The following is a 14,571-nucleotide window of genomic DNA, read 5'->3' as shown; positions in this document are numbered from 1 at the left end:
TGCGCTGCAACCTGTTCAAATCTTCGGATGACATTCAGTGGTTTTGTTTTTAATCAAAAATTCGACTTATCAAAAGGCAGTTCAATCAGTGGACGCTGGGGCCTGCACATCATGCACAGGAAGCTTGGCAGGTTCAGCAGCCAAGCTCTCAATGCACAATGCCATTAGGCGCCACTCCTAAGTAATAGATTTACTTATTCCCGCAAGACTGTATATGCTCCACTAAATTTGGGAGAATATATATAGTAACTCTACAAAAGGCCTGCACTCACCAAGAGTAAATGGCTTTGAACCTCTGCAGCCACGTCACCATCAGTGCGGCGTCCTAGTCTCATCTAAAAATCTGCTTCGTTGTTATGTATGTGGAGCGTCACTGAGTGGGAGGCGAACAAGCATCCATATCATGCCAAAAACTCACTAAAGGCTATATTGTGGCATCACTGTCAAAAATCAACACCCACTATCCGAGTATGCAGCCGTCATGGAAATCGAATTCAGTCTGTAATCAAGACTGAAGATGGTTTTATTCAACGCCCTAGAATACAGCAGTGAAAGAAACAATATAAAGATTTTGGAACGAATATGTTGTATCTTGTCTGAAATACTGTTGCTATTCATGAAATCGTCATTATGTCCTCAAATACCTCAGGCCCCGATTACATCTCATACAAGTGATGCGCAAGAAACACCCCCCCCCCCCCCCCTGCCGCCTTCTTATTTTCGGCCGGGGTGGTCCTCAAAATGGTTTACGCACAATGTGTCTCAAGTAATGCATGGCGGGGGCCGATGAGGCATCACATACGTACACAGGCGTTATAAAGGTGCAAAGAAATTTTGGCTTTTAAAATCTGCAGTTTCATATAAGGAGTCGAACAGCCAACCACATATAACAACGGTCCGTGAAAGAGCGCACCTTTTCGTGCCATTGTGGTCATTCTGGGGCCTGCTATAGTGACTGTAGCGCTTAAAACTATTCTCTGTCACATCAGCAGCCAGCAAAGAAGACACAATGGCGTGCATTGAACTAAGACGTAAACTTTTATAGCATAAATGCCTGAGTAAGTATTTGCAGGATATTAATAATCATTAGTACATTAAAACTGCGTGAATGAAACCATATGCCGCATACGACACAACTAAAGAGATCTGACCTCTTGTAGGTGTTCTGCGCTCAGCTTCGGACTTGAATCTTTATGCACACTTTCTGCCTGCATACAGTAATAAAGCCGCAAGCTCTTGTCTAGAAGCAAGGCATGCATTCCTGCAGTTAACGCAGAGCGATTCTGCAATTTCGTGACGCTGACGAGAACTATAACTGGCCATCAAATATTTCAACACGTTGGTGAACTGCACAGCGTTTTCTTAGAACATTTCACACGAACAAGGACGAGTTACGAAATTGTTGCACAAACCATCAAGGATGATTGTCAAAGTAAGCGAATAGCTTATGTCGGCAAAAATCAAACGGACACCACTAGCAAAGTAGTGACTCTTCCGAAGTATTCTTCTGATGTCGATAACAGTGCTTGATGATATGGTGGCACAATTTACCGTCGACACGTTTTGGTAGGCGACGTCCTTACTGTGAATGAGACGGACGACGGCATGAGCCAGCTACCCCTTTTTACAAGCCCGATCCCAACTTTTACAACTGGCTGGCAGCGGTGAAACGGATTTTGCGACGTGGCGTTGAGTCTGCGGTGAGTGCTTGGTTTTTCCTTTGAGTAGCTTTTTAGGCTTCATTTTGTGGTCGTTCAGTTTAGAACAGCAGGGAAGCAGAATTCTTAATTGTTAGCTAGGAATTGTGTTTACCTAGTTGTGTTCAGCGAGCTGGACCAAGATAATAAAGAGCAATCACGGATTTGAGGACACTGGTGAGAAACGAATTGGTTGTCGGTGAGAAACTGGGCCTAGAGGTACACAAGGAAATGATGAAATCGGAAATATTAAAGCTGATTTCCGGACAGGCCAGTGACAAGCAAATTGGAATTGGGTTAGAACTCTTTAAGAAAAGAGAGAAACAGGAGAAAGAAGCACGGGACAGAGAGAGATAGAAGGACGGGACAGACAGAGAAAGAAAGAAGAGGACAGAGAGGAACACGAGAAAGATGACCTTGAAAGTAAACGTTCGGAGTTGTCTCGAGCGAGGGAAGGCACTCTGGAACGATCAGGTGAGGCAGAATCATACCGTATGGACAGGCTGTTAAATCCAGTTGAGGTCGGGAACGACATGGGGTTGTTTCTAGAAAATTTTGAAAGGACTTGCGAGAAGATGAACTTCGCTTCGCTCCGAGTATATGACCACAGCGGTTGCTGTCTATGTTGCCGTGTGAGGCTGCTGAAGTAATCGCCAGACTCGGTGCGTAAGATGCATATGATTATTCCAAGATTGAAACCAGCCTTTTGAAGAAGTGCCGCCTTTCAGCTGAAGATTTTTGGCAAAGGTATCGAAACACGGGCAAGAAGCATAGCGACGGATATCCGGAGTTTGCATGTGGCTTAAAGGCAAAGCTAGTCGAGTAGTTGAAAAGCGTGGAAGCGTACGAGAGCAGGGACATGATTATTAAATACATGTGTCTAGAGCAGTTTTACAAAAGCATCCCACAATCTGTGAAGCTGTGGGTGCAAGATAGAGGAAACGTAAGCACTTCGGAAAGGGCGGCCGAATTAGCCGAAGAGTACGCAACGCGTATAAAGCTGAGCGCCGAGAACGGAAGTTCGGACGGTCGTAATAGGCAGCGGAAACAATTTCCGTTCAAAAAGGGATCGCAGACGAAAAGACCGGAGCACGTAGACACGGCGAAAAGGACATAAGAAAAGAGCGAGAAGTGAAATGGCGAAACCGTACAAAAAAGCAGAAATGGAATTAGAATCTTTTAGGCCTATCCGATGCTATAAGTGCCACAAGCTTGGAAATATCGCCGCGAACTGGGAGAAGCCTATAAGCGTATTTTCATGCGTGGAAGAAACAGACGAGAACATGTAACATTTACGCCCATATCTTCACGACCTGCATATTAATGGAAACCATGCCGGGTGCTACGAGACAGTGCCGCCACTATGGACATTGTCTATCCGTCTTACAATATGGTGGGTAACTTCACCGGAGAAGCAGCATGGATTAAACAGGTTGTGTAAGAACACAGCGTGTGTCTACCGATGGCAAAAGTAAAAACCAGTGGGCCATTCGGCGAGCTCGTGACCGAGCCTAGTTTCCAAATTCTTGTCACTGCAGTACCCTTACATTTTTTTTTAATCAGTCGGATCACTTACTGCGTGAGAAGGGGCTGAAACTTGGAGAGGGCGTAGTACAGGCGTTGACGCGATCCCTAGCTCGCGAAATCGCGTCCCTTTCATCTGAAAATGCAAAAGCCGATCCAGCAGAAGAAGCAAAAAAGGTAGCCTCGGCAACAGAAACCAAGCTAGGCTCGAGGGAAGAAAAAGCGGTTGAGGAAATCCTGCCAGCTGACTAGCTCAACGAGTGCACGTATCACAAGGCATGTGTCAAAGTTCACGCCTGCAGGGAAAGCCAGCTGACGCACTCGCAAGCGAGACAGGGTTGTTACTATCACCGGCCTCAAAGAAATTTGATCGGCTCTTACGTGTGGACAGAGAGTCAATGGCAGCCGGGCAAAAGAATGACGTCAGCCTAGCTAAATTACATGTTACCGCTAAAGAAACCATTGCTAGGCGCAACGTGATGATGCACGAGAAAGGAGGCTTGTTATATCGGCACTACAGAGACCGAAAGGGCAGGATTCTGGATAAGCTGGTCGTACCTACTAATACTGGGAGGACCTTTTGGGTCTCTGTCATGGAAACGGGTGGTTTGGCCACCTAGGCAGTAACAAATCGAAAGAAAGATTGCTTATGGAAAATTACTGGCCTGGCTGTTTCAAAGACTTAAAAAATTTGTGAGATCATGCGGCGCCTGCCAGCGCACGGGTAAACCAGGTAAATGATGGAAAGCTCCTCTAAAGGTAGTGCCCGAAGGTAGTGTCTCTACCAAAGACAAAGTCAGGTTACAGGTACATGTTTACCATGCTGTGTCCAGCCACAAAATTTCCGGAGGCAATCCCTCTGAAAGAAACCAGCTCCACTAAAGTGGTAGACACCCTTTGGCAGTATTCTCCTGAGTGGAGTTCCACTCAGTCGGCCGAAGTGAACGGATGCGTCGTCGGCGCGCTCTGCAACCACCGAGACTACGCGACCTTCAGCGACCGCCTTTGACCGTCCTTGCCCCGGCCGCTTTCGCTGGGAGTCATATGGGAAGCGGCTTTCTCGCCGTTTCCCACCGACCACCTTTTCTTCCCGGGACTTTTTTGCCGCTCCCCGCGCCTCTACAGCTCTGAAGCAGTTCCAACGCGGCTGCCCCTGCCGGGGCCATAGGTGCCTTGGCGTGTTTTCTACACCATGAACCAAGAGCGCCGAGCGACCAGCTCTTCCGAGGCCCATGTTCTAAACGGGCGTGCAAAGGGCCTTCGGCCAATTCACCGCTCTGTTTCGATGGAGCATTTATCTACCGCAACGTTTTTTTCCAACGAGCAGAAGACGAAATCGGCGACGGAGAACGCCGCCGCGCGTTCCTCGACAACGAAGACGCCCGAGGTGGATACCACGGGAGTGGCCGCCGATCCCATCGTCGCCAATTTTCCCTCCCAACAACGAGAGGTAGAGACTCCGACCGGGGAAAGGATGGAGGAAGATGCTACCCCGAACATTTACGACGACAAAACTGACGACGACACAGGTCGCTGTTGGAAGACAGTCATACATAAGCGACGCACCCGTCAAACGCACGCTAAGACGCAACACTCCGAGAACATCTTGGGCATTCCGGACGCCTCCCAGCCTACCGTACGCAAGCGCAGTCGGAATCAGAACCTGCCTCAACTTCCTTTGCACGATGAAAAGATAATTCTGCGGCCTCACTGAGGACTTTGCCTCGATAAGTGGACGCGCCCAGAACTTGCCAGTGCTCTATGGAGTGCAGCCCGCTTGACCACCGACGATCGTCAGGACATCATATTCCGACTGCGACCTCAGCAGGACTTGGCAATTATCAGCACACCCCAGTCACACGTAGCCGACGCATTGTACAAGGTGAGGGAGCTGAACCTTGGTCAGCGGATCTATCCCATCACAACATATATTGCGGCCCCAGACAACCCATGCAAGGGAAATGTTCCTGGTCTTTTGCCCGGTACACCGTCTTCCAAGCTAGTGGATGAGCTTTTGGCTCCTGGAACTCAAATACTTCAAGTACGAATGATGGGTCAAACCAACGTTGCGTTGGTAACATTTGAAGGACTTAAAGTGCCTCGCTACGTGCGTTTCTATGGTGCAGAACTCCGCTGCTACCCCCATCGACCCCGCCAACTGGTCTGCAAGATATGTCACAAGCTCGGCCATTGGGCTGATTACTGTCCTACGCCACACGTGGTCATTTGCGCGATGTGCAGGACTGACAACCCCACCCCGTCACATCCTTGCACCCCACACTGCAAATCCAGTGACGGGACCCACCCTACAGCGGATCCAAACTGCCCGCGGCGTGCTAGGCAGACACTGAACAAAGCTTGGGTGCAGAAAGCTCTCGAGAAAGAGCAGCGTGAACTTCAACCCTCCAGCGACCCGATCACAACCACAGATACGGCGGAGACCCGAACTTCGCGCGCCCCAACGAAGGAGACCAGACAAGACCGGTCGGAGACCCGTTCGAAATCCCGTCGCAAGTTCCGGACCCGCTCCAAGTCTCGGTCCCGATCCCGCGAGGCATCGGTGCGCCTCCCAGAGAGGCGCCCTCCTTCCCCATCTTCCTAACAACCCTACAAGAAGGCCCTGCAGACCAACGCCCCAGCCAATGTGACCCTGGTCCCTTAAGGGGTGCAGCGGACCCCGGAGAAGAAAACAGCAACGGAGGCGCCTCGGGAGGTAGGTCGGGCGGAGGGTCCCCCACAGCTCGCTCCGCCCCGCAAATCTCTCCCTACCCCTTCCCCTATTACCAATTCGTTATCAAATCCCGATCCTCTAATAGAAATAGCCCGCCTACGTCGTGACATGGAGGCGCGCTGTGAGCGCCTGAAAAAACAAATGGACGCGCTGGTGGCAGACATGAGCACTAGTATGCAGGCGGCTCTGGACAGGATAGAACGCCAAATGGAGGCCCTTCAAATAGGGATTATGGAGCAAGTGAAATCATGTATAGAGTTCACGTTCGCACGCATGCAAATTCCTGAGCTTAGCGGTAACAACGAAAGCGCGCTTTCCGACCAAGGCTCTCGGCCGCAACCTTCAAATGTGGGCACCCGGCGCCCGCATCCCTATGCACGACCGCCTGCTTCCTCTCGCGATGATGATGGCACCGCGTAACACGGAGCAACTAGTGGTGTGGCGGTGGAATTGTAGGGGATTCCGCCGAAAACGAGGTTCCCTACAGCAGCATATCGCCACGTTCACGACCCCTCCTGATGTCATCCTCTTACAGGAAGTCAATTACACCCCTTCTTTATCTATCCTCTTACAGGAAGTCAATTGCACCCCTTCTTTATGCGGCTACAACACGCTCTCGGGTGTCTCTCCTCTTGTGGGAGCCTTAGTTTCGAAACATGTTAGATGTAGCATGCATACCACTAACATTGACATTCCTCACCAAATAGTGGAAATAATTACGCAAGGTAAACGCAGCGACAGTCTGTTTATACTCAATGCATACAATTCCCCCCGTTCGCGAACGCACTGTTTTCAGCACCTACTAACAGAAGTTGGCAGGTTTGGACGGGTTTGTGTGGTGGCCGGAGACTTTAACGCTCCGCATACTGCATGGGGTTACGTTAAATCGCAGGCTAAAGGGACCTGCTTACGGAATGCCATCTGTAACATGAGATACACACTGCTTACCGACCCAGAGCACCCCACTCGGATGGGTAACAGCGTAACTCGTGACACCTGCCCTGACCTTACCTTCGTGCCAATACTGGCCCAGTCGTTGCGCACGGGCCTTTAGAGGAGCACCTTGGTAGTGACCACTACATTGTGGCGACCACCTTGTCATTACGGGGTGCGCGCAGGCCCGAGCGAAATGTGCGTATAACGTATTGGGCGAAATTCAGGGAACGTCGCCAGGACCCACCTGAGCGCCAAGGGTGCGAACGCTGGCTTGACTCTCTAGATCTAGACAAGATCTAGAGGCCACCACGAGCACACTGCGCACCACAACCGAGACACCAGACATAGACCCGCATTTACTTAATCTCTGGAACGCCCGCAGAGGGTTGACATGACGATGGAAACGACAACGCCTCAACCGCAAACTCAGGAAACGTATAGATCAAATTACACGGGAATCTCAGGAGTATGCAGAGATCCTTACGAGGAATAACTGGCGAGGATTTTGCGATCGCCCCTCAGGCGCATTGAGCACAGCAAAAACGTGGTCGATTTTTCGCTCACTCACAGATCCCACCACAACAAAGGGAAAAACATTTCAACAGCTGCACATCCTAATGCACGAGTACAGGGACGATGTCTCGACACTCCTCAGAGAGCTAGAGAAGCATTTCATATACCCACAGGCCCGCCGCCGCAGTACCCTGACTATCCTTATGTAGGCGAGGCGAACGAATTGCTCGACGAATTGGTGTCAGAAGGGGCCGGATAACGCCCCCCTGCCTTAGCCCTCACCTCATAGGAAGGCACCAAGATGTCCCTCGAGACCGGCGAGCCGCCGAAACTGTACGGCGTCAACTTCCAGCCGCCGGCACCGTTCGACTTCGCGAACCCGCCAACATGGGCGACATGGCTCAGCCGCTACGAAGACTACGCAGCGGTCTCAGGACTGACGCAAGCGTCGGAAGACATACAGGTACGCTCGCTACTGTACTGCATGGGCCCGGAGGCCCGCCCGCTTCTCGAAACCTTCTCGCTCGACGCCCAGTCGCTCGCTTCATACCAAGCCGTTGCCACCCGCTTCGCTGAGCACTTCGTGCACCCGGCAAACGAGCTTTACGAATCGTCACGGTTCCACAGATGTGTTCAGCTACCCGACGAAAGCGTCGACACGTACTACGCAGAACTGCGCAGGATGGTTAAGCGCTGTAACTATCCGTCTGCTGCTGTCGAGGAAAGGCTCGTACGCGACCGGTTCGTCGTCGGCCTCCGCGACTCCCGTCTCTCGGACCAGCTGTGCCGGAACGCGAAGTTGACACTACAGGACGCTTGGACACAAGCCCGTCAATCCGAAGACGCCGACAGGGAAAAGGCGTTGCCCCAGAACCGCACCGAGCACTCCCACGAGTTCAACCTCGACGCCACAAAAGTTAACAAGTTCCCCTCTCGCCGCCGCTCCGCCGCTAAGCCTCGTTCGCCGCAGCCGCTAGCAGAGCGCTCACGCGAGCTGTCCACATGTGAATTCTGCGGCCGCGCGCCTCATCGACGTTCAGACTGCCCGGCCCGTCGCTTCACCTGCAACTTCTGCAAAAAGAAAGGCCATTTTGCCGAAGTATGCCGCTCGCGGAAGTTCAAGCAGTACAAGCTCAGCTCCGTTCACCTGCACGCCATCGCGACGCCCGCCTCGGCAAAGTTCGTCGACGTCACCGTTGACGACTACACGGCGCAGTTCAAGGTCGCCTCCGGAGCCGAAGTATCTGCTGTTCCCAGCGACTTTCCTACCTTGCCTGCCAAAGTCGACCAAGTCGACACTCTGCTCACTGGCCCGGGAGGACAGCCACTGCACGTGCTGGGCTCGTATGTGGCACGACTTCAGTGGCACGGGAAAACAAGCTGTCAGCGTCTCTACGTGATCCAGTCTCTCACTGTGCCTCTTCTGGGACTGCCAGCGCTCCAAGCCCTCCAAGTAGTTCGGTTTCTTGATCATCTCAAGACTTCAAAAGCGACGCGGTACGCCGAGCTCTTCAATGGATTGGGCACTCTCAAGGACGAATACAACATCCGGTTGAAACCCGATGCCGTACCTTTCTCGCTAAGCATACCTCGCAAGATCCCCATCCCGCTGCTCGAGATCGTCCGCCGCGAGCTGGACAAATTGGAAAGCGCAGGCGTGATCCGTAGGGTCAACAAGCCAACACCATGGTGCTCGGGTCTCGTCGTCGTCCGGAAAGGCGATGGTTCCTACCGCCTCTGCGTCGACTTAACACAAGTCAACAAGGTCGTCCTTCGTGAAAGACATATTCTGCCAACTGTCGAGCAAGTCCTTGGCCTCCTCGGTGATACAACAGTTTTTTCGAAGCTGGACGCGACCGCAAGCTTCCACCAGGTGAAGCTCTCTGAAGACTCCCAAGAGCTTACGACATTCATCACCCCATATGGACGATACTGCTTCTGCCGCCTCCCCTTTGGCATCACCTCCGCACCAGAGTACTTCCAAAAGCAGATGGCAAGAATCCTGGAAGGCCAAGAAGGAGTCGCCAATATGATAGACGATATTTTGGTTTTTGGACGCACCCGCCAGGAACATGACGCCAGACTGAGCCAGGTGCTATCTCGCCTTGCAAAAGCAGGTATCACATTGAACCAGGACAAGTGTCGTTTTGGGGTATCCCAGGTCTCCTTCCTCGGAGTGGTCGTCTCAGCACAGGGCATCAGGCCAGATCCGGGCAAGGTCGAAGCAGTCAAAGCCATGGAAGCTCCAACGGACGTCGCCGGCGTTAGAAGACTGCTCGGAATGGTGAACCATCTTGCCAGGTTCTTGCCACACATCTCGGACGTCACAGCTCCCATCAGAGCCTTATTGAACAAGTCTGCGAGTTGGGTGTGGCAGCACGAGCAAAAGGCAGCATTCGAGAAAATCAAGGAACTCTTGACGTCAGACAGGTGCATGGCCAAGTACCACCCGTCGTACGCCACTACGGTGTCTGCAGACGCAAGCTCATTCGGTCTCGGCGCAGTTTTGCTACAGACGCAACCCTCAGGAGAGCGCCGCCCAGTCGCGTTCGCTTCGAGGTCAATGACCGATACCGAGCAGCGTTACAGCTAGACTGAAAAAGAAGCTTTGGCAACGACGTGGGCTATCCAAAGGTTCGACGAGTTCGTCCGTGGCATCCCCTTCGACATCGAGACTGACCACCTGCCACTCGTTTCACTTCTGGGCAAGATGGAACTGGACATGTCGCCGCCTCGTATTCAGAGACTATGGCTGAAGACCATGCGATACCAGTTCCGTATGCTGCACGTGCCAGGAAAGCTGCTAGCCACAGCCGATACGTTGTCGCGCATCACCTACAAGCCACCCACTCCTCTAGACACTATCGAACTTTTTGCAGCACAGGTAGTCGGCTGCACGTCGGAAGTCTTGCCACTCAGCCCTAAAGACGTGCGACAGGCACAAGAGTCCGATGGCGAGTGCAAAGCCCTCGCTTCCTACTGCCAGAATGGTTCGCCTAAAAAGACCACGATACCACTGCACCTCTCAAAGTACGCCTCGGTGGCAGACGAGCTCTCTGTCTGCGACAGTGTTCTGCTGAAAGGCGCCCGGATAGTCATCCCATCGTCCCTTCGGCCCTTCGGCTCGCAGGGCTCCCCCGGCTACTCGACCAGATCCCTGATGTCGCCAACGCTATTTATGCAGACGACATTACTATCTGGTCGACACGGGGTTCCGACGGAGCCATCCAGAACCGACTGCAGCAAGCAGTCGATACAGTTTCCGAGTACGCGACAAAATGCGGCTTAAGATGTGCTCCAGAAAAGTCGGAGCTCATAATCATTCGCCCCCGGAGCCGTTCCTCTACTCCCCCTATCACTGTGCACGTGGATGGCACACCGATACCACAGGTTAATCGTGTTCGTATCCTCGGCCTACACGTCCAAGCGGATAGCAGGTCAAACTACACTGTTTCCCTTCTATCCAGACAGATTGAGCAAATTCTGGCCATGATCCGGAGGGTCTCCAACAGGCGCTCGGGCCTTCGAGAAGAGGACCTGCTGCGCTTGGTGGAGGCATGCGTGATCAGCCGCCTTACATACCATCTCCCATTTTTTAGCGGTTGACCCAAGCGCAACAACTTCGCATAGACGCAATGATTCGCAAAGCGACGAAGCTGGCCCATGGCCTCCCGAATTATACTTCCACACGCCGTCTCCTTAACTTAGGGACACATAACACACTATAGTGTGTTATGTGTCCTAGCAGCTCGCCTATAGGCGAGCTGCTAGAGGCACATTGGGTCAGCCATCGCCAGCGCCTCCTACTCACCCCTACTGGCCGCCATCTTCTCACACGGCTGGGATACTCTGTTCCTCCCCTTGAGTCTGAAACCCGTCCCACGATCTTGTCTTCAGCGATACGCCAAGCATTAAGTATTCATCCATTGCCACGTAATATGCACCCCGAGCATGACAAAGGGCGGCGCAAAGCCCGTGTACGATACATTGGCCGCATGCTTGCAAACATCCCGGAAACACATAGTACTTTATACACGGACACATCACGCACTCAAGAGGGCTATACCTCGGTAGTTTTGGATGGCACCGAATCCCTGAGAGACTCTGCTGCAATGCGCGGAACAAATGCCGCTTACGGAGAAATTCTTGGTGTTGCTCTTGCAATTCGATACGCCATCCGTGTTCCTGAGGAAGTGTATATATTGACGGACTCGCAACAGGCATGCCGGGCGTTCCTATCAGGACATGGCATCCCGAGAGCGGCACACCAAATTCTCAAACAGATTCCGCAAAATACACCAACCACATCTCCCCGCATCCACTTACTCTGGACCCCTGGTCATACCTCGCTGCCGGGTAACGAACGCGCACATGCGGTTGCCCGAGAAATTTCCCTCCTGGCGACTCGGCGTGGTAAGGCGACTAGTTCAGAGTGGGGGGGATCCCTTGCTCCGTTACAAAGACATAGTCCGTCATTATACATGCATTCGTCGCACCCACGCAGCCCCAACGCCGTCCTTCTCGCGGGAGGAAGCAGTGGTATTACGCCAGTTACAAACCGCAACTTTTCCAAATCTTGTCTCTCTGAATAAATTCTACCCACACTGTTATGCAGATCGTTGCCCTGGCTGTGGCAGCTCGCCCACAATCTTCCACGTCACGATTGAGTGCACTGCAAACCTCTTTCCTCCCTTGCCAACTATCCTTTACCCCCTACGCAACAAAGAGCTGTGGGACGATGCCCGCCGCGACTGACCTCCCGAGGTCCTCCGAGCTGTGACACAACGGGCTCGAAACATCGCCGGAATCATCTTAGGGACCCTGGACTGAGGGTTCCTCCCACACTGCTCTCGCCATTCAAATATTATTAATAAAGATGGGTTCCTCCCACACTGCTCTCGCCATTCAAATATTATTAATAAAGATGTTTTACTCTCGCTCTCTCTCTCCCGAGTCGAGTTTCCAGCCGAAATACAGGCGGATCAAGGGTCAGTATTCACCATCTCACTGACTTCCACATTCTTACAAAAGTGCGCATGCTAGAGTTGGGAGTTATTGAGCCGCTGAGAGTGACTACACGTCACCGCTAATACATGTAGAAACCCCTAATAAGGACCCTCGTCCGTGTGTTGACTACAGGAAGTTAAATGCCATCACTAGGGATCAGCTGTACCCAATACCCAACATTGAGGAACGAATCGAAAAAATTAGCGCTGCTAAATACATTTCAACTATAGACCTCGTCAGGGGATACTGGCAAGTTCTCCTTTCAGAAAGTGCTAGCCGCTATGCCGCATTTATTATCTCACCTGTAGGCAGTTTTCACCCTCTTATTCTTAGTTTCGGGCTGAAGAACGCGCCGTTTAGCTTCTGTAAGTTGATGGATATTTTCCTAAAAGACTTGCAAGAGTTCGCATTGCCATACCTTGTTGACGTCGCAATGTTTTTTTGACAGCTGGAAACACCACGTATCGCACCTCAAGCAGGTGTTCTTGCGGTTGAGGGAAGCATGCTTAACGATGAAGGCGGAAAAATGTTGGTTTGGCTGCTCGCAGGTTACTTATCTGGGCCATGTTGTCGGCCAGGGCACGAGACGGCCCGCCGAGTTGAAAATAGCTACGATTGGAAATTTTTCAGAGCCGCGCACGAAAATAGACATTCGTTCATTTCTGGGACTTGTGGGGTACTATCAACGGTACATTCCAAATTATTCGCAAATTGCAACCCTTTAACGGACGCACTCCGAAAGGGAGCACCGAGTAACGTGCCCTGGGATAAGAGCGGAGAGAACGTTTTCCAAGGTTTGAAAACGATATTAGTTTCTCATTCTGTGCTTCGCGCGCCAGACTATACAAATGAATTCATAGTTCAGTGCGACGCAAGCGACAGGGGAATGGGCGTGGTACTTAGTCAGGTCAGCGATGATAATGAGGACGATCCTATTCTCTATGCCAGCCGTAAACTAACTGTAAGAGAGGAAGCCTATAGGGCTTCAGAAAAGGAATGTGTCTGTTTGGTTTGGGCAACCCAGAAGTTGTCGTGTTACTTGTACGGAGCGAGATTCATCTTCGAGACTGACCACTGCCCTCTGATGTGACTTAATCAAATGTGCCCAAAAAATGGCCGCTTGCTCCGATGAAGCCTCACCCTCCAACAGTACAACTTCTGCGTTAGACATAAGAAGGGAAAGTTGCATAGTAATACGGACGGCTTGAGCAGGCTAATTTGAAACTTGTTCTGCGTTTAGGGATCCCGAATAATTTTTGTTGCTGTTGTTGTTGTTTGTTAAAGGGAAGCTGAAACACTTTTCGAAAAAAATGAGTTCCCTGCGGCATTCTACAGTTTTGAGTCCCCTGGACATGAATATCTGGTTCAAAAAGTGCGGAAACAAACGCAAGCGGCTGTTTTTTTATGAAAACGCGCACCAGCGCCTCAGGGCATCGCGCGAACGCCGCTGTTGCCCGTGATTGGTCGGGGCCGCTGTGACGTCATTCGCGGCAGTCGCCGGTCGGCGCCGCCGTTTCAGTGTAGCACGCTGTTCTGTTTTGGCTTCGTAGGCGAGTTGTAAGCATTATGGAACGTTCTCGTTGTCTCGGACAGCTTGTATTTTCGCCGTACATGTTCGAACCGACAGCCGATACGGAAAACGATGGCGGCAACGGCAGCAACGACGATGTTGCGTGTGCCAACAGCGAGAGCGATGTGTGCACCTTCTCGCGCGTTGGAAATCTTAGCTGGTACGTATGTTTTTTTTCATGTAGCTGCACGTTCCAATGACGGGAGAAAAAATGCGCTAAAGTGTCACTGGGAACTTGCTGCTGGAAGGATGCCGAAGCACTAACTTCTTATTAGATTGTAAACACGGGTACAATCCCGCGATGTCAAGCACCTTGCCGCTGCTTGTCTAAAGTCCCGTGGTTTTTTGAGTGTTGATACACGATCGCGAACATCAGTGCCGCGTTTCAAAGCGCGCACATGCAGTGCTGCGAGGTACAGTAATGGAAGTTGCTTATCATACACATCCAGAGATGGCCAGAGGTATTATATGTGCAATATTCATACTATGGTTCGACGACTTTGCGATTGTGGCTCGATCAAGAATCGGTATGTGTGCTCCATGCTAGTGTTGACATAAAGATATTGGGAAGTTTTATCACCGCCGTGTGGTAA

General features: G+C 51.7%; 1 protein-coding gene across 1 annotated transcript in view; it reads right to left on the bottom strand.

Annotated features, from left to right (window-relative positions):
• The window catches only part of LOC142580174 (uncharacterized), a 49,980-nt gene that overhangs the window by 14,161 nt on the left and 21,248 nt on the right, over positions 1-14,571 (bottom strand). The window lies entirely within an intron of this gene.

Source organism: Dermacentor variabilis, chromosome 1, assembly GCF_050947875.1.
Source record: "Dermacentor variabilis isolate Ectoservices chromosome 1, ASM5094787v1, whole genome shotgun sequence".
Taxonomy (NCBI): Eukaryota; Metazoa; Arthropoda; class Arachnida; order Ixodida; family Ixodidae; genus Dermacentor; species Dermacentor variabilis.
This window is presented reverse-complemented; position numbering and strand designations above follow the sequence as displayed.